Source organism: Antechinus flavipes, chromosome 1 (assembly GCF_016432865.1).
Source record: "Antechinus flavipes isolate AdamAnt ecotype Samford, QLD, Australia chromosome 1, AdamAnt_v2, whole genome shotgun sequence".
NCBI classification, from domain to species: Eukaryota; Metazoa; Chordata; class Mammalia; order Dasyuromorphia; family Dasyuridae; genus Antechinus; species Antechinus flavipes.
The window spans coordinates 54,319,965-54,342,881 of NC_067398.1; the positions used below are offsets into that span (position 1 = coordinate 54,319,965).

The 22,917-nt window shown below is 39.7% G+C and overlaps 1 protein-coding gene across 1 annotated transcript in view; it reads right to left on the reverse strand.

Annotated features, from left to right (window-relative positions):
• Nucleotides 1-22,917, reverse strand: part of SLC6A6 (solute carrier family 6 member 6) — a 135,608-nt gene that overhangs the window by 72,358 nt on the left and 40,333 nt on the right. The window lies entirely within an intron of this gene.

The following is a 22,917-nucleotide window of genomic DNA, read 5'->3' on the forward strand; positions in this document are numbered from 1 at the left end:
TTATTGATTGTCTGCTTTCTATAGGCCTTCTATAAAGTTCTATCTAAAAATGTCTGCTCTATTACATCCTTAAGGTCTTTGTAAACTTTGGAGTTTAGTACAAAGCTTCCTCCAGGGCCAGAGTACCAGGCACCAGGCTACTTTCTCATCCATAAATCCTTTCAGGGTAAGTTGGGGAGGGCTTTAAAGGATGTCTGGAACCCATGGGCCCATGCTTAGAGTTCCTCACAGTCCTACTAGCCACCTCCTTCCCATTCACTACAGGCAGCAGTAGGCCTTTGACCCAGAACTTTGGAACCTCAAGACTTATTTCTTCTAGCATCACATGGCTTTCAGTCTCAGAGCATCCCTGCACAGTGGACTTGGTTCATGAATCTGGAGTAACAAGGGACCTCAAAGGACACTTCTAGTTTGACGCCTTCATTTCACAGAGGAAACTACAGACCAGGGACTGAATCCATGTCCTGTAGGCAATACAATCTCCACCAAAGGACCTGCAAGATCACAGAGTCGAATTTCCTCACTTTACAGATAAGGAAATGGAAGTCCAGAAAGAAGTGAACAACGGGAGATGGGATTCACTCAAGTGTTGTAGGAGGCCGGGGGAAATGTCTTCATGGAAGACATAAAGCCCCAGCAACAGAATGTGAATCCCAGAGATGGGAGCCCACTACTCCCCTCAGGAAGAGGAGGCCTACACAGTGTTAAGCTAGAGACTCCTCCAACCCCTCTTTTTCTTCTCCTGTAACCCTATGAATGTTGGGGCTCTAGTATCCCTCGGGAAGTGGGAAAAGGAAGAGGAGCATTAGTAGGGATGGATGCTCTCCTCTGGAAGGAAAGAACCACCCCTGGACTTAAGTCAGACCTGAGCAAAATGGGTAAAAGAGATCAAATGAATGCCCTGAAGTCAGGAGGACCTGAGTTCAAATCTGGTATCAGACACTTAACATACTTTCTAGCTGTATGACCCTGGGCAAGTCACTTAACACCAACTGTGAGTGAGTGAGAGAGAGAGAGAGAGAGAGAGAGAGAGAGAGAGATTAAATGATACACTAGAAGTCTACAGTTCAAAATCCAGTTCATCTGCTGAATACTTATATGACTTTTTGAGCCAATTATTGACCTTTTGGGCCTCAACTGGACCAGCTTTCCACTGAGGTCTTTTCAGCTCTAAAGCTATGATTGTGGGATGCTCTTAGATACAGGAATGCGGAGGAAGCCTTTGGAAGGCTTGGAGTCAAAGGTTCAGGGATTTGGCCTTGGGATTCACTGAATGACTGGTCAAAGGCATGAAAGATCAATGAACATCAATTCAAAGGCCTGTGGCTCTGCAAGGGCATAAAGGAATGGGAAAAGAGTCATTTGGTGGGGACTGAGACCAAGGCTGTCTGTCTCTAAGGTCCATTCCTGATAATTATCTGCTGCAGCATATAAATTAACCAAGAAATTCAATTAGCTTCCCTCTTCCTTCCCAGCCCCCTTAAATATTCCTGCATTTTATCACCCCATTTCACTATGTTTTTCTAATTTGGGAAGTCTGGGCAGTTACAGCAGAGGACTATGGAAATGGGGCTATACAAAGTCACTACAGAGGAGGCTTTGGGGAAAGACAGAAGAGCCATGTTCTGAAATGAACATTCTCCTTTGCAGACAGGGCTGAATTCAATGGGGCCAACTCTCAATGGGCCAAAGGAGCAGCTTGTACATCCTGGGCCATTGTGAAACGTCAGTGACATCTGAGTCGTGTTCCGCTGTAGCAGCTACATTGAAGCCTGTTTGTACAGGGGTCTCTAAAAAGGAAATGAAGACCTTCACCAGGGATAGAAGAGAGCATCCTCACACATGGATAAAACTCAAAAAAAAAAAAAAAAAAAAAAAAAGACTCTCTTGCTTGTGAGAGTTAAGATCCAGAGGCTCTACTGTTACACTAAATCATTCTATCCTCATTTTCTCACATTCTCATTGGATTACAATTTTGGACGTAGAAAGCTCTTAGAGGCTATCTACTTCAACCCCTCCACTTATAAAACAGCAAACAGAAACAGGAGGCTTAAGAGACAGTGACTGATTGGCCGAAGGGCACACAAGTAATGGGATTCTAAACCAGGTCTGTTTCTTCACCATACCATGATGCCTCTCAAAGGTGATCCTTGAGATTGATTTTCTCTTTGAAAATATGGACTTTCTGATTCTTTTTGTACAGCAAAATAACTGGACATGTATACATATATTGTATTTAATTTGTACTTTAACATATTTAACATGCATTGGTCAACCTGCCATCTGGGGGAAGGGGTGGGGGGAAGGAGGGGAAAAATTGGAACAAAAGGTTTTGCAATTGTCGATGCTGAAAAATTACCCATGCATATATCTTGTAAATAAAAAGTTATAATAAAAAAGAAAAATACGGACTTCATTTTAAACTAGATGAAAGAAAACCAAAGTACTTGGGTGACTATTTTTTTATAATCATAGAATTTAAGAGTTAGTTCCTTGTCTTATTTTATAGAGCAAAATCCAGAGGTATCCTGAAGGTAATTTTTAAAGTATTGATAAAGAACGACTTCCCTGAGGTCACCACATGAACGAGTCAGAGAAAAAAGCAACTTAAGAGATTCATCTCATCTGGCAGCTCGATGGTATAGTGAATAAGTACCAGTACTGGAGTCAGAAGATCTGAGTTCAAATCTAGCCTTAGGCATTTACTATATGATTATCCTATAACCTATAGATAGATAGATAGATATAGATATATACCATAACCTATACACACATACATATATGTGTGTGTGTGTGTGTGTGTGTGTGTGTGTGTGTGTGTGTAAAATAAGGTGTGACTCTAGGCAAGTCACTAAACTTTGATTTAGTTTCCTTATCTGTAAAATGAGCTGGAGAGAAAATAGTAAAAACCACTCTAGTACCTTTGACAAGAAAATGGGCATTCCCTTTGGGGTCACAGAGAGTTGGCTATGACCCAAAATGACCAAACAACAATAAAGCTTAACACATTCACTCTACAACATCCTCAAAAAGTGGTCACTGAAGATATCCAGGGATGGATCCCCCTCAACTTTCTAAGGTAGCCCATTGTATTTTAGAGTGACTCATTATGAATTAACTTAGGTACGTTAAGAATCTGCTTTTCTTTACCATTTTACCCTTTATTTTTAGTTCAGCTATAAAGTCCAGTCTTCTCTTGAAATACACCTACTTTGTTCCTTAAAATTTTTTCTCCCAATCTGAATACTCCAGTTCCTCCTAGCCACAGTGGGGACTATTTATTGGCTCTTCCGACTCCCGACCCAGCGCAGCGTCCCAAGCACCATACTGTCTCTTTGATCCAAGAACAGCAATTTGTCCACAGTTCATTCTCACCAAAATTCGCCCTCCCAAATTGGTTTCTGAACCAAACTCTTGCTGAGTTGCATTAGTGAAACATGAAGCCTAAGCTAATGCAGAAGAATGAGGGGTGTCTCTACTTGAGGTGATTGGGTGGGGAGAAAGAAGAAAATAGAGGTCATTCAATGAAAAACATCTTTATTATTAAGGATCTGGAGTCCCACATCCTCCAATTATACTCTATTGAGTAATGCCACAATGGTACTTAAGAGATAACAATCAAATGGTCAGAAGGAGATGTTAAAACAATGCTCCGACACCGCCCAGATCAGACCAGAAGAATGATGGGTTATTTTTACAGTATCAATTAGTGCAGGCAGAATCCAAAAGTCAAACTCCCTTGTATCCCCCCCAAGGGGATAAGGGAAAATAAAAGCCTGGGATTCCAAAGTGAAGTGATTCCAACACGGAGACACACGTCTGCCTTCCAGGAGACAAAGGTTTGGCCCCTCAACTTCAGGAAATCTTGCCTGGGTCTGCTCCACAGCAGATAGCAAAACAATCACAACCTCTATGAGCTCAAGAGAGCTTTGAAGGCAAAGGAAGAAGCCAAACTTCCCTATACAGATCCCTGAAACCCCCAGAGGAAGAAGGTGAAAAGGGGAAAATGCGATTCTTTTTTCTATTTTTCCTTCTTTGCTCTCAGTACATACTCCCTTTTCCCTTGGGATTTTACCAAGTGTTCTTTCCTCACTTCCCATCTCCCCCCTGACTGTTCTCACCAGGGCCCAAGTCTCCTGTCAAAGAGACTTATTGCCACTATTACAGAGCCACTACTCATGATTTCTGTACCTGGACCGGAGCAAGGGCAGGAGAGAGGGACAATGTCATGTTTACCTAGGGAGGTGGCGGGGGGGAGGGAGGGAGTGCTATTAGCTGGAGATAATGGAATAAATGCTGCCATTGCTGTCAGCTCCCAGTCTGGTACCATCAGCATCTCCTAAATTTTCTGCCCTAATCCCCCTACCTTTGTTCTGGCTCATTACTATCATTTCATTGAGACTCAGAGAATGCTGACTTAATCCATTGTGTCCAGGGCCATCTCAAGTGGTCTTGAACTATATCTGGCCACTGGACCCAGAAGGCTCTGGAGGGGAAAATGAGGCAGGAGGCCTTGACCATCCCTCTCTCACTTACATCCAACTCACTTGCTTGTCATGGCATCCCCTCCACGAAGTCATGGGCCTCTTCGAGAAAGAAGGACAAACAACGATAACAATACAGGATTCTAAGATTAAAACCCTAGTGATCAAATCCCTCGGGAAGCTAGATAATATGCTGGGTCTGGAATCAAGAAGACATCTTGTGGAGTTCAAATCTCTCAGACACTTAGTAGCTGTGTGACCTCGGGCAAGTCACTTACCCCTGTTTACCTCAGTTTCCTGCTCTATAAAATGAGCCGGAGAAGAAAATGGCAAATCTTTGCCAAGAATAATTCAAATGGGATCACCAAGACTTGGACAGAACTGAAATAACTAGACAAAGATGATCAAGTTCCTTTAATAATTTCATTTTTAATATAATTTATCTTATTTTGCTTTTTTTTAACTAAAGTATTCACTTGCCCTATTCCCCCAAGTGGAAATAAAAATATTTTAAATAAAATAACCCCCAAATCTTTGATATAAATATATAGTCACAAGCAAAACAAATCCCCATATTGGTGTTTCCAGAAATGGATGTGCTCCTTCAGTCCACTGAGTCTATCACCTCTCTCCCAGGAGGTGACCTTCCCTTCATTTTAGACATGAAGGATTTAAGACCCAGTAAAGGGACTTCTCCGGTTGCACAGTAACAGAGATGCTCCTTTGACTCAAACTTCATCATTCTTTCACTAAATCAAGTCGCTTCCTTTTGTGTTCTCAGCTAACAAGAAAATACAAAGCACCCACCCCTAAGGTTCCCGGCCTTCAGGCCACTTCATTTTTAAGGTTCAACTTGAGACTTACTGCCCTTCTCCCATCTGAAGATATTCAGAAAACCAGCATGCCACATGACCTTGGGCATGTTAAATTACCTTACTTCCCCAGGCTTCCGTTTTCTTGCCTGTAAAATCAAGCTCTAAAAAAAAATAAATTCAGGCTCATAAACTCCAAAGCTAGAAAGTATCTTAGGGGTCATTTAGTCCAACCATTTCTATAGTCAAAGAAAACAAAGCCCAGAGAGATTTAAGTGCTTGTTCTAACTGGGATTCAAATCCAGAGGTTCCCACTCCAAAGCCAATGTTTTTCCCCGTAGACAATACTGCCATTGACAAAGTGATGAAAAGAAACTGAGGCATTAGGCACACCAGCCTTCCCAAGGCTTATGGACTAACAGAACAGGCCAATATACTGGTGAGTCAATGAGTCAATGCCAAAATTCTCTGTGTTCCCCTAGGCCTAAATCCAGTGTTCAAATAGGCTATATTTTCTAATAATGGGAATCATTAGTTGTTGCTGTCTGTAGATAGAACTTTAGACCTGAGATCAGGAAGTTTCAAGTTCAAAGCCTGCCTCACATATCTACTTACTAGCTGGAGGACCCCTAAACTCTGATTTTCCTCACTGATAAAATGAAAGTAATAGCAGCTACCTCCCAGGGTTATCATGAGGATAAAATATATTTGTAAAGCACTCTGTAAATCTTAAATGATAGCTATTAATATTTACTAAAATCAAATTATTAATATTAAAGAAAGAGCCTGGGGAAAAAACCCTAAAATATAAAGTAAAAGAAATGCAGTCCTGTCACAAGTGCTATGTGACTGGGCTAAGTCCCCTTTTCTCCTCTGGAATCAGTTTCTCCTTCTGTAAAGTGAGGAGGGTAAACAGAGGCTCTCTAGGGACCTTACTAGGATTAAGACTGATTGCATGGCATTTTTTACTTGAAAGATTCCCAACAAGACTTAAATTTTAAGTAATGACAGTTAAGTGGGTGCAAATTGCCAGCACCTTTGAGAAGAGAATTGGAGGGAAAAAATGCCACCTCAATCATCCTATTTTCTAACTGCTCTCCCATCAACACCAAAAATAGGTCCTTCTGTTACACAATGGTGGGCCCCATCCTCCTCCTCTTCCTCCTCCTCCTCCTCCTCCTCCTCCTCCTCCTCCTCCCCCACCTCATACTTCTCCTCCATGTAGTCAGAAACAAAAAGTAATTAAAAAGTCATCTTACTGCAGCTTCCCACAGTTCTGCTACTGATTTACTGATCCTCATAATCCCTGGGAAGAGAATAAAACACATGAGAGCTGGAAGGGAATTTTGAGGTCAACTAGTCTTAGCCCACTCATTCCACAAAAGTACAAATTGAGGACTTAAGAAGGGATGTGACCCCCTTCAACGAGTCAATGGCAGCACTAAGTTCCTGACTAAAAGTAATTATGGTTTACATGCAGATCACGCTTTGCAAACAGTTTACACAAGATTACCTTGATCTTCACAATAAATGACTTTGGACAAGTTCCTTTGCCCCTCTAAGTCTAGTAAGGAAAACTGAGGCAGGCAGCAATCAAGTAACTTGTCCACAGTCTAAAGCAGAATTTTATCTTGTGTCTTCCTGACTCCAAACAATCCTAGCTGTTCTGCCCATTCATTCCCCATTAATATGTTCAATAGTTTGGAGAATGCATTTTCCTTATTAATGATGGCATTGTTGTTTGCCATTGGCTATGCATGAAAAGACACAAAATTGAAGCCATAAGTAAAATAATTTAAGCTCCCACCATTTGTAAAAATTAAAATCCTTCAGCTTTTCAATTTTTAATTTTTTTTTTATTTTTGCTGAGGCAATTTGAGTTAAGTGACTTGCCCAAGGTCACACAGCTAGGAAGTGTTAAGTGTCTGAGTTCATATTTGAACTCAGGTCCTCCTGACTTTAGGGCTGGTGCTATATCCACTGTGCTACCTAGCTGCCCCAAATCCTTCAGCTTTTTGACCTCAAATATCTGCATTTCAGGACAAAGTGATCCCATTGTCAAAATGACCCCAATACTAGTCCTGTTATTGCTAAGAAGAAAATTCATAGCCCAATCCACTTTTATTAAATGATCTATCTTGAAGTTGAAAATGATTTCTAAAAATCTCTTCTTCAGAGTCCCACACCCCACCATAGATGAGAATTTTTATTCTCTTTTGTAATACTAAGTTTCATATAGGAGAAGTTTTTTTTTTTTCTCCTTAGAGGGAGAAGTGGGGTAAAAGCCCAGGTCTCTGGGTTTTTTGTAGAACTACTACAATTTTCCAATTCACAACTTGATCTTTGGATATGTCTCTCCCTTCCATATCAGGGCCCACCTGACGAGTCCATCTGCTCACTTCCAACTTTGCCTGCTGGTTCCTTCGACAGTATCTTACATGGCAGCAGTGTCTCTGAAATCTTGGCGAGGAAAGGCTTAGAAACAAGTACCCTTTTACACACATTCTAGAATCATGCCATTTCCCAGCTGTTCTCCAGCTAGAAACTGAGCTATTTTCCTTGGCAGAAATCCCAGAGTTACTTTGCAGTTACTAAAATATATAATTCTTCATTTTTAGAGTCTTCTCTCCATGTATTAGCATTCACAAGAAATTTTCAAAGAACCAAGAAAAAATTCAAAGGAATGGAGAGGGTAGGGAGAGCAAATCTCCTCACCCACTTAAAATCACAGTCTTGGGGCCAAGAGGGACCTTGGAGATTCTTTTGTCTAACTCTCTCATTTTAATAGAAGGGGAAATAACTAGACCCCAGAGGGGTAAAGGAACTAGTTCAAAGTCATCCTGCTAGTTAATGTCAGATCCAGTTTCCTGATTCCTGAGGCAGTACTGTCTCTCTATACCAAGTTCCCTCTATTTAAAAAAAAAAAAAAAAAAAAAAAAGATCCCTCTTAATCCCTGCCCTAGAGGCTATAGCAATATTAAAAACTGCTTAATACCACTTGTCCTTTACGGTTCAGTTCAGTTGTTTTTCATTTGTGTCCGGCTCTTCATGACCCCATTTGGGTTTTTTTTTTTTTTTTTTTTGGTTTGTTTTTTGGCAAAGATATTGAAGTGGCTTGCCATTTCATTCTCCAGCTTATTTTTACAGATGAGGAAACTGAAGCAAATGGCATTAGGTGACTTGTTCAGGGTCTCACAACTAGGATGGGTGGGAGGTAGGATTTGAACTCAGGAAGATGAGTTTTTGTGACTCCAGGCTTGGCATCCTGTGCACTATGGTGCCACCTGCATGGCACCTTACATGATACCATGTAAATGGTTGGGAATGATTGCGCGAATGGTGAGTGATGTAGATTGCCTGTTTGAAGATTTTACGCTAAATTTATAGTGGGATAGCTGAACTAAGGAATTTATAGGGTCTGGATCTATTCATTCATTCATTCACTTAACAAATCTTCAATAAACATCTATGAATTATTCTATGATTTACTGTTGCCACTAGTCGAGATCACTGAAACAATCCTTTCCAATCTCCTTTATTTAATAGACTTAAAAAAAACCAAAAAGCAAAAGAAAACCCACCAAGGTTCAGAGATGTAATATACATTTAGAGCTGGATGAGATCACCGAGTCCCTCTCTTTTATAAGGAAAAGGAGCCCCCCCTTTTTTTAAATGAGGTAACTTTAAGTCAAAGTGATCTACCTAAGATCATAAAAAACTGATTAGTGCTGAGTTATGATTTACTTTTTCCCAGCATAGGCTGAGTTGGGTCTAGAATGCCCTTCTCTTGAATCCCAACTACCTTCAATGAGCTACATAACCCAGGCAAAGAGTGGTAGTGTTTTAGGTCTAATTTTATAGTTGGGTGCTATCTATGCCAACTTGGCCACTCTGTACTTGTCCTTAATTTCAACCCAGACTTGTCTATGAGGTCAAACAAAAAACCTGGCTTTATTTCCGGAGGAAAAAAAATCAGTAACAAACACGTACTTAGGCTTTACTGAATACCCTCACCCACTAAAGTCTCAGCATTTATTGTCTTTGAAATTCATCACATGTGGTCTTATGACATCTCATTCTTGAACTGTCATCTACATTTTTAAATGTTGTCTGAGTTATTTTGTTGTTGTTTTTTAAACTTTCCACTTGTCTCAGTCACCTCTGACCAAAAAGATTGAAACTCACTAGAGGATTGGGTCTTCTTTGTACATTCTCCCAGCCCCTATAACAGATGTTTCCACATAAATAGATATATTTATATATGTACATATATTATTTGTAAATATTCATTTATTTTAATATAATTTTATTATATATACTATATATATAATTATATAAATTGTATATACATTTATATATATTTATATGGTTATAAATAAGTACTTTGTGAAGACCTGTTCATTTGGTTTAATTGTTTTAGACCACTATGGCCAGGGATCTTGAGAGTTCTTCCAGTGGAAGCTTGGTTCAGCCTTCTGAGTTTGGCAGACATACGAATAAGTGCTGAGGAGAGGATAGCAAAGTTGGTAGCCCCTTCTTGGCTGCTGTGTGACTTTGAGCAAGTCACTTCTCCATTCTTCAAGACTTAAGAGCACCTACAGTATTAGCTGTATGTATCAGAAGCAAGACTTAAACCTGAGTTCTCTTGGGCCAAGATCAGCTCTCTATACTGTTCTACTACCGGTCTCATAGGCTGTTGTTAAAAAAAAAAAAAAAAAAAAAAAAAAAAAAAAAAAAAAAAAAAACAGGATATAAATCCAAGGTCTATAACCCTGGGACAGTGATTCTTATAAGAATGGTATTGTGTCCAGGGAGAGCTTTTCCAACAAAGTCACTTCTGCCTTTCATGGCTGATCTTAGTGCTCCCTCAACTCAGTTCCTCTGGCAAGCAAGATTCTATAGCTATTGGGGCAGAAGGGAGAAATGCAGCTAAATCTAAAAGAAAATCTGACTTTATTCAGAATTTCTTAAAAAGAAGTACAAAGACCTTTGCTGAACATGGGGATTGTATTCCAGAATCCACTGAAAATAGGAAATTTCACAAGTGTTGTACCATCTTGAGATTAAGATTCTCCCACACTCTCATCCCCATCTTTCAGCCCCCTTAGTCATTTGCTGTACTCATATTTGTTTTTTTAATGGGTGGAACAAAGAAGGGTGAAGATTTATATTCATCGCAAGAACTAGTTGAATGTGAGTAGCCACTGCCTGCCGCTCTCCTCCCTCTGGCTCTCTTAGTCTCTGCCTCACTCTCTCTCTCCTTCTCTCTTTCACTCTGTCTCTATCTCTCCCTTCTCTCTTTCTCTGTGTCTATCTCTGCCTTTCTCTTTCTTCCTCCCTCCTCCCCTTCTAGTTCTTCGTTCTTTCCTTCCTTCCTGTCTTTCTCTTCTTTTCCCTCTGTCCCTGTCTCTCCTGAATTTCCTTTAATACATGTGCCTTCCTTCTGGATTTATGTCCAGTTTTCTCTGCCTCTGTCTTGTTTATACACAGCTGTTTATAGTCTGTCTCCCTCAGACTGAAAGCTCCTTGTGGGCTTTCTTTGGCTTTTATGTCCCTGACACACAGTAGATGACAAGCTTGGTGATTGACAAACCTAGATTTTTTAAAAGGCTCCTTCTCAAGTCCAAGCTCTTCCCTTTCTTGAATCAGAGTTATACATTTATTAAATATCTATTGTATGTCAGGGACTGTGCTAAGCCTTGGAGATACAAAAATAAAGGTAAACCAGTTCCATCTATAAGGACTTTATAAGGGGAGAAAATATGATCATCAATAACTACACAAACAAGGTCACTGTGGAGGGAGTGAACTACTAACCACAGGGATCTGGGAAGGTTTGATGGCAAAGCTAGTACTGAAGGTGAATCTAGAAAGAAAGAATTTCAGAAAATAAAGGTAAGCCCTCAAGGAATGGGAAGATGGTGCACAGGTTGGGAGGCAGCAGACAAGTGCCTCAACCTGAATAACTGAGGTTCATAGGAGCAGTCCAAAACCATAGGCTCCTCCAAGATAAAAGACATTTGAAAACACAACCTCAAGGTTGGAGTGGGCCTTGAATGACAGAATGTTAAGAGCTCGAAAAAGTCTTAGCAATCTTCTAGTCCAATAGTCTTCATTTTTCAGAGATGGAAAATGGAGTCAAGAAGGTATGAATCATTTGATCACTTCTTCCCGACTTTCTCCATACCTCTTTGTTTATGGCCTTAATCAACCTTTTCTTATTTTTCAACACTCCCATACTTTTCCTGGGAAGCCATTAGGGAATCTTCAATTTCAAGATTATATTAGATTTGCTTCATAGAAGCATCTCCCATTTTCCATATCCCTATTCCCACTGAGTCAAAACTCAGTGGGAAACCTAAAAACATGAACAGTAAGAAAACCCTAGAAACCCATCCTTACTCAACACACCAAGAGAAAATGTACTATTTGATACTTTGGAGCAAATAGGATATAGTTGATGTGGAGAGATTGTCTCATTACTGATATTTGTAAATGCTCTTCCACTTGGGATACAGTAGATGCTTAATAAATGCTTTTTGATTGTTTGCTAGTCAATGCCCTTAAAGTGTTTTGCAATCCCTCCCCTCAAGAGAAGCAAAGCAAAAAGAGCCACTTAAATAGCAGTCAAGTTAAACATAACAGAAGTCAATGACCATAGAATATCACATGAGGTTCACACCAAATAGGTGCAAGTGGAATGGCAGGTGAGGGAAGGAAATGGCCAGTGAGGCTGAATAATCTGGGAAGGAGCAGGGAGGAAATAGGCTCTGACCAGGGAAAAGTGCTAGAAAGAAGCTAAAAATAAATTCAGATGAGTTCCTTTTGTGACATGCAGGGTAAAATTTAGGAGTATCTTGAAGTGTCTTTTCTTCAAACACTTAAGCCAACATTCTATGTGACTATCTGGGGCATTTTGAGGCAAAGTTTAGGGCAAAAATATGTGGAAAATCCATAGCATTAGCCTGTCCTAGGGTAGAAATTAATTACAAAGAAAACATTCTTTGTTTTTCCAATGCTTATGAATTTATTCATTTGACAAACATTACATGTCAGAATCTGTGCTAAGCTCTTGGAGTGTAGTGACTGACAATAGTCTTTACCCCCACTATCCAAAATCCAAAGAACCCACAGTTGGGGTAGGAATCTCTTTTTTTCCTAGGTAAAGAGACTTGCCCATATTAGGTATGCATTAAGACATGATTAATTGATTTAATTTTATAAGTCCCATCTATTTTGTCATGAGTGTGAACTGAGCAACTAACAAAGGTATTCAGGATTCCCTCAAAGAGTTTGGATACAGTCTTGTGGGGAAGATTATGTATCTTATGTATCCAAGCATGTATGGAAAGGCAATTGGGCTGGGGTGTGGCAGGGATACATATTGTATATTATATATTACATTGTATATTAATAAGGATAAAATCCATAATACTTCCCCCATGCAACCTTCCTTCTACACCCTCTTCCCCCAGAAAAGGACAAGAGAAAGCTCTAAAGGAGATGGGCTCTTAAGAAACATCAAGCCACTATAATTATATTTATTGCTGGAAAAGACCAACCTAAGATTTCTTGTTAGAAGGGACCAACTTAGAGTTCATCTAGTCCAATACCTTTCTTTCTTTTTGCATAAAGGGAAAACTAAAGTTCAAGTAAGTTAAATGGCAACCAAGGTTACCCACATCGAAATTAAATGGTAACCAAGATTACTAAGTAAAAAGAAATGGGGATTTAAGCCCCTTTCTGATGGACCACTCTGCTCCAGGGTGAGCCCCACATGAACGCAGAAGCAGTTCTCCAAGGGCCATGGCCCAGTTCCCAAAGCTACTTGGGAGTGGCCAAGGAGCCCAGGTGAAAAAGGTGTGGGGCAGCCAATGGATCAGAAATCTCCACCAGAGGGCAGCATCACCGTGAGACAACCAAAGAGTGAGCCCTTTTATTTCTGGGGGAAAAAGGCAATCTACAGAGCAGCCCTTCCACCAAAATGCATTTGGGCATAGAAACATATAGACCTACGCTAACATATACAAGATACCACCTTAACCATCCTTTCCCATCCTGTTCCCACTCGTTGCAAGAAATAGTACAAAGGCTGAATGCACCCATGAGACTGGACCGTGAAACATGGCAGCTCAAGGTCCAGGTGGTGTAAGACAGATTTGGCTTTTGTGGGCTGTGGGGCAGTGACTTTTAAAGATGAATGGCGTGACCTCAGAGCCTGTTGGGGGAGGCGATGCTATGTTAGTGATCAGTGCCCCTCACGGTTCTTGACTTTAAAATCCTCCACAAACATTTATTGAGCGTCCAGTAGCGATCAAGCATACATGCAAGTGAGCAGAGTAAACACAGAGTCCTGGCTCTCAGGGAGCTGGAGAAATAGGATGAGTTTGTTCATTTCATTTCTCATCATCATCATTATTAGGCAGTTCATAAGGGATAGAGTTGCTGGGCTTGGATTCAGCAGCACTTGGGTTCAGTTACTGCTTCCATGGCATCTTTACCAATCATGTGACCCTGGGCAAATCACCTTAAATGCCTCAAGCAAACTCCTGGCTTTTGTTTTACTTTGTCTCCTCGCTCCCAACCACAGTGCCAATGGGCACACACGAAATGCTTAATAACTGAAAACTGACTCTAAAATGATAGAAGCGTAGATCCAGGGTGTTCATCCCATTGAAGAAATGATTCTTCACATAATAGTATTGTTTTGGGGAGAAAAATCAAAGAAAAAGGGAGATGCCAATGGATGGTGAATGGATGCCTCATGCGATATGAGGAATATTTGAAGGAACTAGAACGTTTAGCCTGGACTGAAGGGAACGCTCAAGATTATGGGCATGAGTGACTTGGGAAGATGGTCACAGCACTTTCACTGGAGGATTAAATTTTTATGGAAAAAGCAAAAGCCAGTGAGATCATCTATTTTACCTTTGTTTCATACAACCTTAGGGGGAAAAAGTCTTCCCAAGGTCTTAAATTATCCTCACTGGGCACCTGATGGCAGCTACCCAGTAGGCATGGTGCCCAGAAGTAGCTAATCCACACCTCCATACTGCTGGACTTGCACTCTTAAATCTATTTTAGTGATGAACACATCACATGACAAAATAAATTCTCTCCCCTTCCCCAATCTTTTAGCCCTCCCTTCCCCAAATAAAGCTATGGAAATACTAATATTTTCCTATATATTTCCCTAAAGGATTTACAAAGAGCTTACTTCCCAACCACCCTATATGTTGTATAAGTTATAACATTACTTAAAATTATAACTATAATGATATTAATTTGTAAAGTTTGCAAAACACTTTTAAAATATTTTCTCATTTGATTCTCAGAACAACCTGCTTGCAACAATATCAGAAAGCACCTTGAGGTGATATTTTAATCCAGGTTTTCTTCCTGCCCCTAAGGCTATCTCTTTATCAAATATGCCATAAGCTCTCCCTGATCTGCCCCTTGACTTCTACCTCACTTTACAGATTCAGAGACTTCTTCAAAGTCACACAGTAAATAAACGGCAAAGCTGGGATAGAATTTAGGTTTCTTGGCTTCTATTCTCCAGGGCTTTTTTTCATCACATCATGCTGAGTAAAAACTAATTCCACTTAGGGATTTCCTTTTTAAAATTTTTTTCCTCCTCTTAGAATCTTACAGCCAGCCCATACTTGGATGGGGACACCTGGGGTGACCCAGAAATAGGGCTTACAAATTTGCTGATCTCTCCATTCTTTGTACTGCCCATTCCCATTTCCTTTTCTCAAAATTAATCTGCCAAGTCCAGACTAATTCCCTGAGAGAGGGAGACGTGCACACTGGTGCACACTGGGAGACATTGGGCTTGTCAGGTGCAGGGACCGGATGTGGCCTCGTGTTTATGAGCTATTTAGTCTCTATGCTTAATACAGAAAGGAACAGAAACACACACACATACACACACACACACACACACACACACACACACAAAACAGGAGGCCTATTAAAAGACCATTAGGGTGTTTCTAACATTTACCCGGTCCTTAAATGACCTTAAATCTAAAAGGCCAGTGGGAGTTCTAGCATGCTACTAAGCCAGGAAAAGAAATGTCTTCAGTCCACTCTGCCTTTTTTTATGCTTCTTGCCCCCCTTAGCATAAACTAGAGTTCAGCTCAGGAGACTTTGGGGCATTAAAAGACAAGCTAAGCTGTTCTGTAGTCTTAGGTTTGTTACAATTTTAAAAAGGCGGGAGGCGGTCCTTGATTTTCTGCCTCAGAGAAATCAGGGTTCTGCCCCTTTTGTCCCTATCCTGGGGTGTGGGCCAGGATGGGAGTAGTGGATGGAGGCGGTGAAGGGAGTAACCATCAATTATTCTATAAGGAGGAAAGGGAGGAGCACAGAGGAAGTGTTGAATAAATGAAGACTTTGGGGGCTTTAAGATTTTTTTCCAGCTCTAAAAGGCCATATTCAATTTAACAAGTATAAATTCAGCAGTTACAATGGAGATGAACTGTACTACTAATATAAACATGAAAAACGATATAGTTCCTGACCTCAAGGAGTTTCATTCTGGAGACTGGGTGAAGATAAATAAAATAAAATGAAGGTTGGGATTTAAGGAAAAATCACTCACTAATAATAGGTATATATATTTTTAAAAATTGGATCAAGGAAGGTTTCCTACAGAAGATGATACCCAAATTGAGCTTTGGGGTTGCCAGATATCACAGTGGATAGATAGCCAAGACTGGAGTCAGAAGCATGAGTTCAAACCCAAGCTCACTTACTAGCTTTGTGACCACGGGCAAATCAATGAACTCTGCCTCCGTTTCCTCATCTATAAAATGAGCTGGAGAAGGAAATGGCAAACCACTCCAGTATCTTTGCCAAGAAAACCCCACATGGGGTCATAAAGAGTGAGACATGACTGAAAAATGACTGAACAACAAAAATGAGCCTTGAAGGAAGTTAGACATCTATAGAGGGAGAGATGAGAGCGATGTGTATTTTAAGCAGGTGGGACAAACTGTGTAAAGAAATGAAACCTCATACAAAAAGCAAGGAAGCCTCTTTGGCCAAAATGGAGAACTTATCAAGGTCTATACTATAATTCAAAAAAAGTGGGACATCAGACTATTTAAGATTCTTGAGTTAGGCAATGACATAGCTAAGCCTTTGCTTTTGGGAAGATTATATTAAGCATTATATGAAAGAGATTTGCAGAAATATGTGAAACCAAGTCATTCTTTTTCCCTTATTTTGGAAAATAGTTATTTTTCATTAAAATATTAATTATATTAATATGATATGGATTTCTGTTATTTTTAATGAATTATTTTAATTATGTTAATAATATAATTATATAATTTTAACTACTAGCACAATAAATACTAAAAGATATAAACAAAAGCTCTTTGGGGTACTTGAAAGTTTTTAATTACATGAAGGGGTTTTTAGACCAAAAAGCTTGAGAACTGCTGAACTAGAGAGTCTGGACTATGTGAATGGGGAGTAGGAGAGGAGATTATTTGAATCCCTGTTATCTATCGAGCTTTTACACTTGCAGGCCTCAATTCAGTGAATTTCAGGTACTGCAAGAGGTCTATGACCCTATATGGCCACCAAACTTTGGAAATCTCCTCTTTCTTTAACTCTAATAAAATAAATGGCTTGAGAATAGACAAATTTTGCATCTACGTTTCATATTAATTATGAAATTATTTATTTGATTAATAAACTCAGTTTACTTGAAGTTGTTACTGAATTCAACACTTGTCACTGAGTAGTTTTTTTCCATCAATATATATCTACCATCCTATATAGGTCCTCAAATTTGTAGATGTTAAAAAGGTCTTCATATTCAAACATCTGAGGACTACTGCTCTAGTACACACACACACACACACACACACACACCCTTTCTTGCCTAACAGATGAAGAAACAGATCCAAGGAATAAAATAGACTTCTTCATATTGATGAAGCAAGCTGGTAATAAAGTCAGCTCTGGCTAAAATCTTCCAATTCTTAGCCCATTCTTCTTTCCCCTCTATATTAATATTTTCTAATAATTATTTTGATTGTAGGGGGAAAAGAGATAATATTCCTTCTATCTCCCCGGCAGAGAGAAAGGAACAAACACACTGGGCTGGGGAGGCTGGAATTCTAGTCTGGAGAGAGGGAGAACAATCTGTTATCCCCCAGGAACAGAGAGTCCACACCAGTATCATCATGGCTCTTCTGAAAAAGACCAGCAGAGTTCTGTATATAAGTCAGAGAACTGAGGTTCAAATTCCAGACCAACCTTTTATAACCTAGAGATTTTACGTAACTTGTTTAACTTGATGGGTTGATTAAATCTACAGAAAGATGGGGTTAGATTAAAGTTTCTTCCAGCTTTAAATCCACCAACTAATCAATAAGCATTATCAATCTCAGGGGAAAGGAGAGGAATAAGAATTTATATAATGCCTACTATGTGCCAGGCATTGTATTAAGTGCTTTATAAAGAGCTCATTTGATCATCACAATAACCATAAGAGCTAGATGTTATTAGTATTCCTATTTTAATAGTTAAGGACACCGAGGCAGACTACCAGAAGCTTACATTCTAGGGAGAAGAGACAGAAAGACACAAAGAGACAGAGAAAGACAAAGGATCTCATAATTCTCTGTCATTTCCCCTACATTTTAGGCTCCTCAAAGAGTAAGGATTATGCTTTATTTTCTCAATATGAAAAAAACATCAAGAATAGGGCCTCTCACACAGTAAGAAAGACAGGTAGGTAGGTAACTAGATAAATACATACATACAGGTACACAGAGACACACAGAAATATATTAAGATTGAACTGAAATGAATAGCTCTATGATCTTAAATAATTCACTTATGAGGCCTCTGAAAGCTCTCCCAGCTCCAAGACTACAGGACTGAGCAGAGTATAATAATATAATAAGTGTTCAGTAATTCTTGGTCACTTATTAAGTAGTCAGGGACTAATGGGAGGTATGGTTAGGGTAAAGCAGATGATGACCGATCCAGCTATGCCCTGGGTGAGCCTTGGAAGGCCTGGGAGCAATGTGCCCAGCAGCTGCCTGGCAGGACTCTAGACTGTTCCCAAAGCCAATAAATACAAGTCATTTACTCACTACTAACAAGTCCCTCAGGACATTTCATCCCAATGCCAAGGATCATTCCCTTCCTCCTTAAGTTGCCCTCTGTGAAACCTGTTCCCCAACAGGTAGACACTGCCCCCCTCATGGGAAGCTCCCAGTAACAGGCCCTTCAGCCTTAGGCTAACTTAACTGGTCAGCCAGCTTCTCCCTATCTCCACCCCCTCTACCACCAATGGCTCAAACCTTCATCCCTTCTGGGCTCAGCTCAGAATTGAGCCCCATAGAATTCGAGAATGAATATAGCAGGCCCTACACAGGGCCTGAGCATGTTATATTAAGACCCAGAAACTTAGAATATAAAATGTTAGAACTGGGAGGGATTTAAGAAAATAAAAAATAACAAAGATCTTGAAAATACAGACTGTCAAAGATGGAAGGGATCTTGGAACAAAGTGGCTTAGAACATGGAATACTGGAGCTGGAAGGGACTTAGAATATGAGCTGTCCTTCAAAAAATCATAACTTCATCATGTCAGAGAAAAGGAAAGAAAAGTGTGAAGTGGGAGAAGTGACAGGCCTCAGAGTCACTGAGGAAGGGCTAACAATCCCAGATGAGTGTTCTTTCCACCACCTTAGGTTGTTCACCTCCTTCTCCAATGATGGTTAATAATGGGCAGACAGTAGGTCCTTAATAATTGCTTATTATTTGATTGAAAACCAATCTAATCCTTCCTAGGGATGCCCAGGACATGGGAAGGGATCTCAGAGCCCATTTGGGCCAACTGTTTCATTTTCTTGTTGAGATAACTGAAGTCCAGGGAGATGAGATGATGACTTGCTAAGGTCACATTCATCTTAAACATCAGAAAGAGATCCTCAGTCTACACAATCAATTGTCCTTCCATCTTAATATTCATCAGCCACAGGGAACAATGCAGTTTATTGGAAAACCACAGCCACGGATCCAGAAGCTTTGAATTTCAGCTTCAATTAGGCCTCTGCTTTTTGGTGGGTGACTGGAAGCAAGTCATCCTACTCCTGAGCAAGTACCTTCAGTTCTTTGTTGGGATGATGGCTATACCAAAAGGGGCCATAAGGAATTGTGAAAGGAACGCTGAAATGAATGTGATACCTGATATGTAGTTGGTGACTATGAAATGTTTATTGCATTGAATTTAAAGTCAGAGGTCTTGGGTGTTAATTCTGGTTTATATAGTTTATATGATGGGAAGCATGACATATAAGCTAGAATACTGACTCTGCCAGGAAGACTTCAGATTCAAATCCTGTATAACCCAGCCTCACATCCCCTTTAATAGAAAAATGTATAATGTATAATTATATAGCATATAATCATAATTAGATAAATAAGTATAAAATATAACAAAATTAGACAACACCAAGCAGGCGCCTGGAGATTCTCAAAATTCAGGCCCACAGAAATGACATCTCAAAATATGCTTTGTGTAGACAAAAGAAGACAGGGGCTTCAAGAGCTAACCAGAAACTACAGAACAACCCAAGAGAAAGGGAAAGCACCTGTTGTGAGTCTGTTTGCATAATAACTTTCCAAAAACACTTTCATTCTGGTCTCCACTTAAAAGCCAGGGAGGCAGCTGTTCCTGCCCTAAATACTAACACCCACACTTTGCAAAGAAGGAGAATGAGAGTCAGAGGTCACCCAATCACAGCATTGAATCTGAAAGGAGCCTTGTGGACTATCTAGTCCAATCTCCCTATTTTACAGGTGAGAAAACTGAGGTCCACTAGAGAGAAGGGACTCCCCTAGTTCCCTATCTCCTCTGTAGTCCTTTTTAGCTCTGACAAGGGACTTCTATGTCTCCTATCCCAGTCCTATCTAAAAGTGTGATGTCAGGCAAGACTTTTCTAACTCTGGGATTAATTTCCTCCTCTTTAAAATGAAGACTTTATGAGGTTGAAGGCAGAAAGAAGGGTCCCCCCACAATCCCAAAGAAGAAATCAGCAACATTTCTTATGGTCATCAAGTACATGAAACAAAACAGTTGCCCATTGGTTAGGAAATGGAGAAATGAGTTGGGCTACAAGATTGTAACAGAAAAAAAGTGTATTAAGAAAAGATTCAAAGGAAAAATGTAGGGCAATATTGGAACTAATGAAGAGGGAAATAAGCAAAAACCAGAAACACAATAGACCCAATAATTAGAAATGGAAACAAAACAAACTGTATTTTCTTATAGGATTGCAATGACCAGTCTGGGTCCTGAAAATTAATGAAAAAAGTTATGTACCTTCCTCACTTCCCAGCAGAAGTGAGGGACCAGGGGTGCAGGACACTGCATACACTGACATGCTGGATTTATATGTTAATTTATGCAGAAATGCAAACTTTGTTATAGAGATCAGCTCTCTAAATAGGATAAAAAGGGATGTATATAGGTAATGAAATAAAAGTCATGGGAAAACAAAAGGTCACAGTTTAAAAAAAAATCTAAGGGGAAATTAAACAATGTATGGTACTTAATAAATGATTGCTGACCAGTTCTTAATTCTACTGTCCTAAGAGCTAAGATCTGGGTGGTAGACCTGCCTTTGCCACTAACCATCTAAATGGCCTTACACAAGTATCGCTCCTGACCCATCAATCAAATAATAGTTATCTTGACATTGCCAAAGAGTTAACCTTTGGAACAGAATCTTTTTGCTCAGGTTTTATGACCAGCCTTCAGCTTTTCAGAGGAAAATACATGACTAAATGGCTCGGTCTCTCCACCATACTTGCTGAAAATAACAGTCCTCAATGTCATTTTCTGGAGCTCAGATACTCATTCCACTGGATCTGCTGGTAATGATCCCAGTCCTCTTCTCTGCAAGGAAATCTTTTTAATCTGGAGTCCCAAATTAAATTTATACATGCAAACATATATATGATATGTGTGTGTAAAATAATTGTATCATATATATACTCTGTAGTACACTATGAATACTATATATTTATAAATAATATGTATGTATACATGAATAAATGTTTACATGTAAATGTTTTACATATAAATAAAAATTTAACTAGCCCCTGCAAACCATAGTGTAGATACAGATTTATTCATCTGTATACATATGTATATATATATATATATATATATTACATTTGCTACTCTCATAAGCCATACCAAAAGGCTCTCATTCCTTTGCTTATTTCAGGCAGGAAATGAAAGTCAAGACTGATTACTGATATGAAAACTAAAGAAAACCAGGAAATGTCTACTAAGCATCTGAAAAGCAGAAACTGATCAATCAGAAGAAGCTGGTAGTTGGAGCTGGTTAAAGGCCACTCCTCCCTTACAATCTGTTCTACTTTAACTTGCAAAGGGGGAGAAAGAAAGGAAAAAACTGTCTAAATGGCCAAGATCTGCTCATTCCGTCCAAAATCAAGTGAGAGTTGTGATTTTTCCTTTAGCAAAGGATTGGGGGGAGGCTCCCAAAAGTCTCAGTGCAAGTTAATAATTGCTAACGTTTATATGGAGCCTACTGTGTACTGAGTACTGGGCAAAGTCCTTTTCTACAACTATTATCTCATTTCATCCATAACCCTGGGAGGTAGATGCTATTATTATCCTCATTTTACAGATGAGGTGAGTGGTCACTTCACTTCCATCCTCAAAAAAGGCTAAGAGAGCCAGCCAGTCTATAAAAATAGGAGAAGGGAGGAAAGCAAGAAGAGAGGGATGGAGAAAAGGAGAGAAGAAGAAAAGGAGGGAGGAAAAAGAGGGATGAATAGAAGGAGAAAGGGAGGGAGAAAAGGAGGAATGACTTTTGGACCAGTATGTAATTAATAAGAATTTCAATGAAGAACCTGTTTGATATTTAACAGAAAAATGGGCTAAGCCTCTGATAGAAATCTAGATAACATTTCAGAATACTTCCCAATTCCAAGGTACTTCCCAATTTTAATCTTTATTGATTTTCCCAATTTGTAAAATGGATATAAAAATACTAGAATGGTGGACCAAAAAGAGCTAGAGTAAGAAACAAAAAAGGGCAAAAAGATACAAAGCACTTGGGTTCTAGAAATTCAAATGAACTATTATCAGTATAAGGTAAATTCTGGTCTTGCTTGCCTTCTCCCAGACCAACGGGTAGTTGTAACTGGAGGTGGAAGGCGACATCCTAAAATGTAGAAAAAAAGACCTTGATTTTTTCAACTGTCTCCTTCCACTCCTCTCTTGATTACTGGGCTCCTTTTCAATTCAGGTGCCTGAATTGGAACATTCTTCTGAGACCCACTCTCTCTGTGGGTACAGGTATTTCTGGACTGTTGCAGACTGACCCTGGGGTTTCAATCTTATTTATAATCCTAAATTTTGTGGCAGCCTCCACAAGACATATTGTACTATCACAATGGGGAAATCAGAGGCTGCTATTCCTTTGAGCACTAGGTGGGGGACCAGTATTAAGCTTTAAAAATCTTGGCTGTGCCTTTGGAGATCCACGTGCAGTTTGCCTGTAGCTTAAAAAAAAGAGGAAAGGGGGAGGATGACATCATTTCTGCCTGT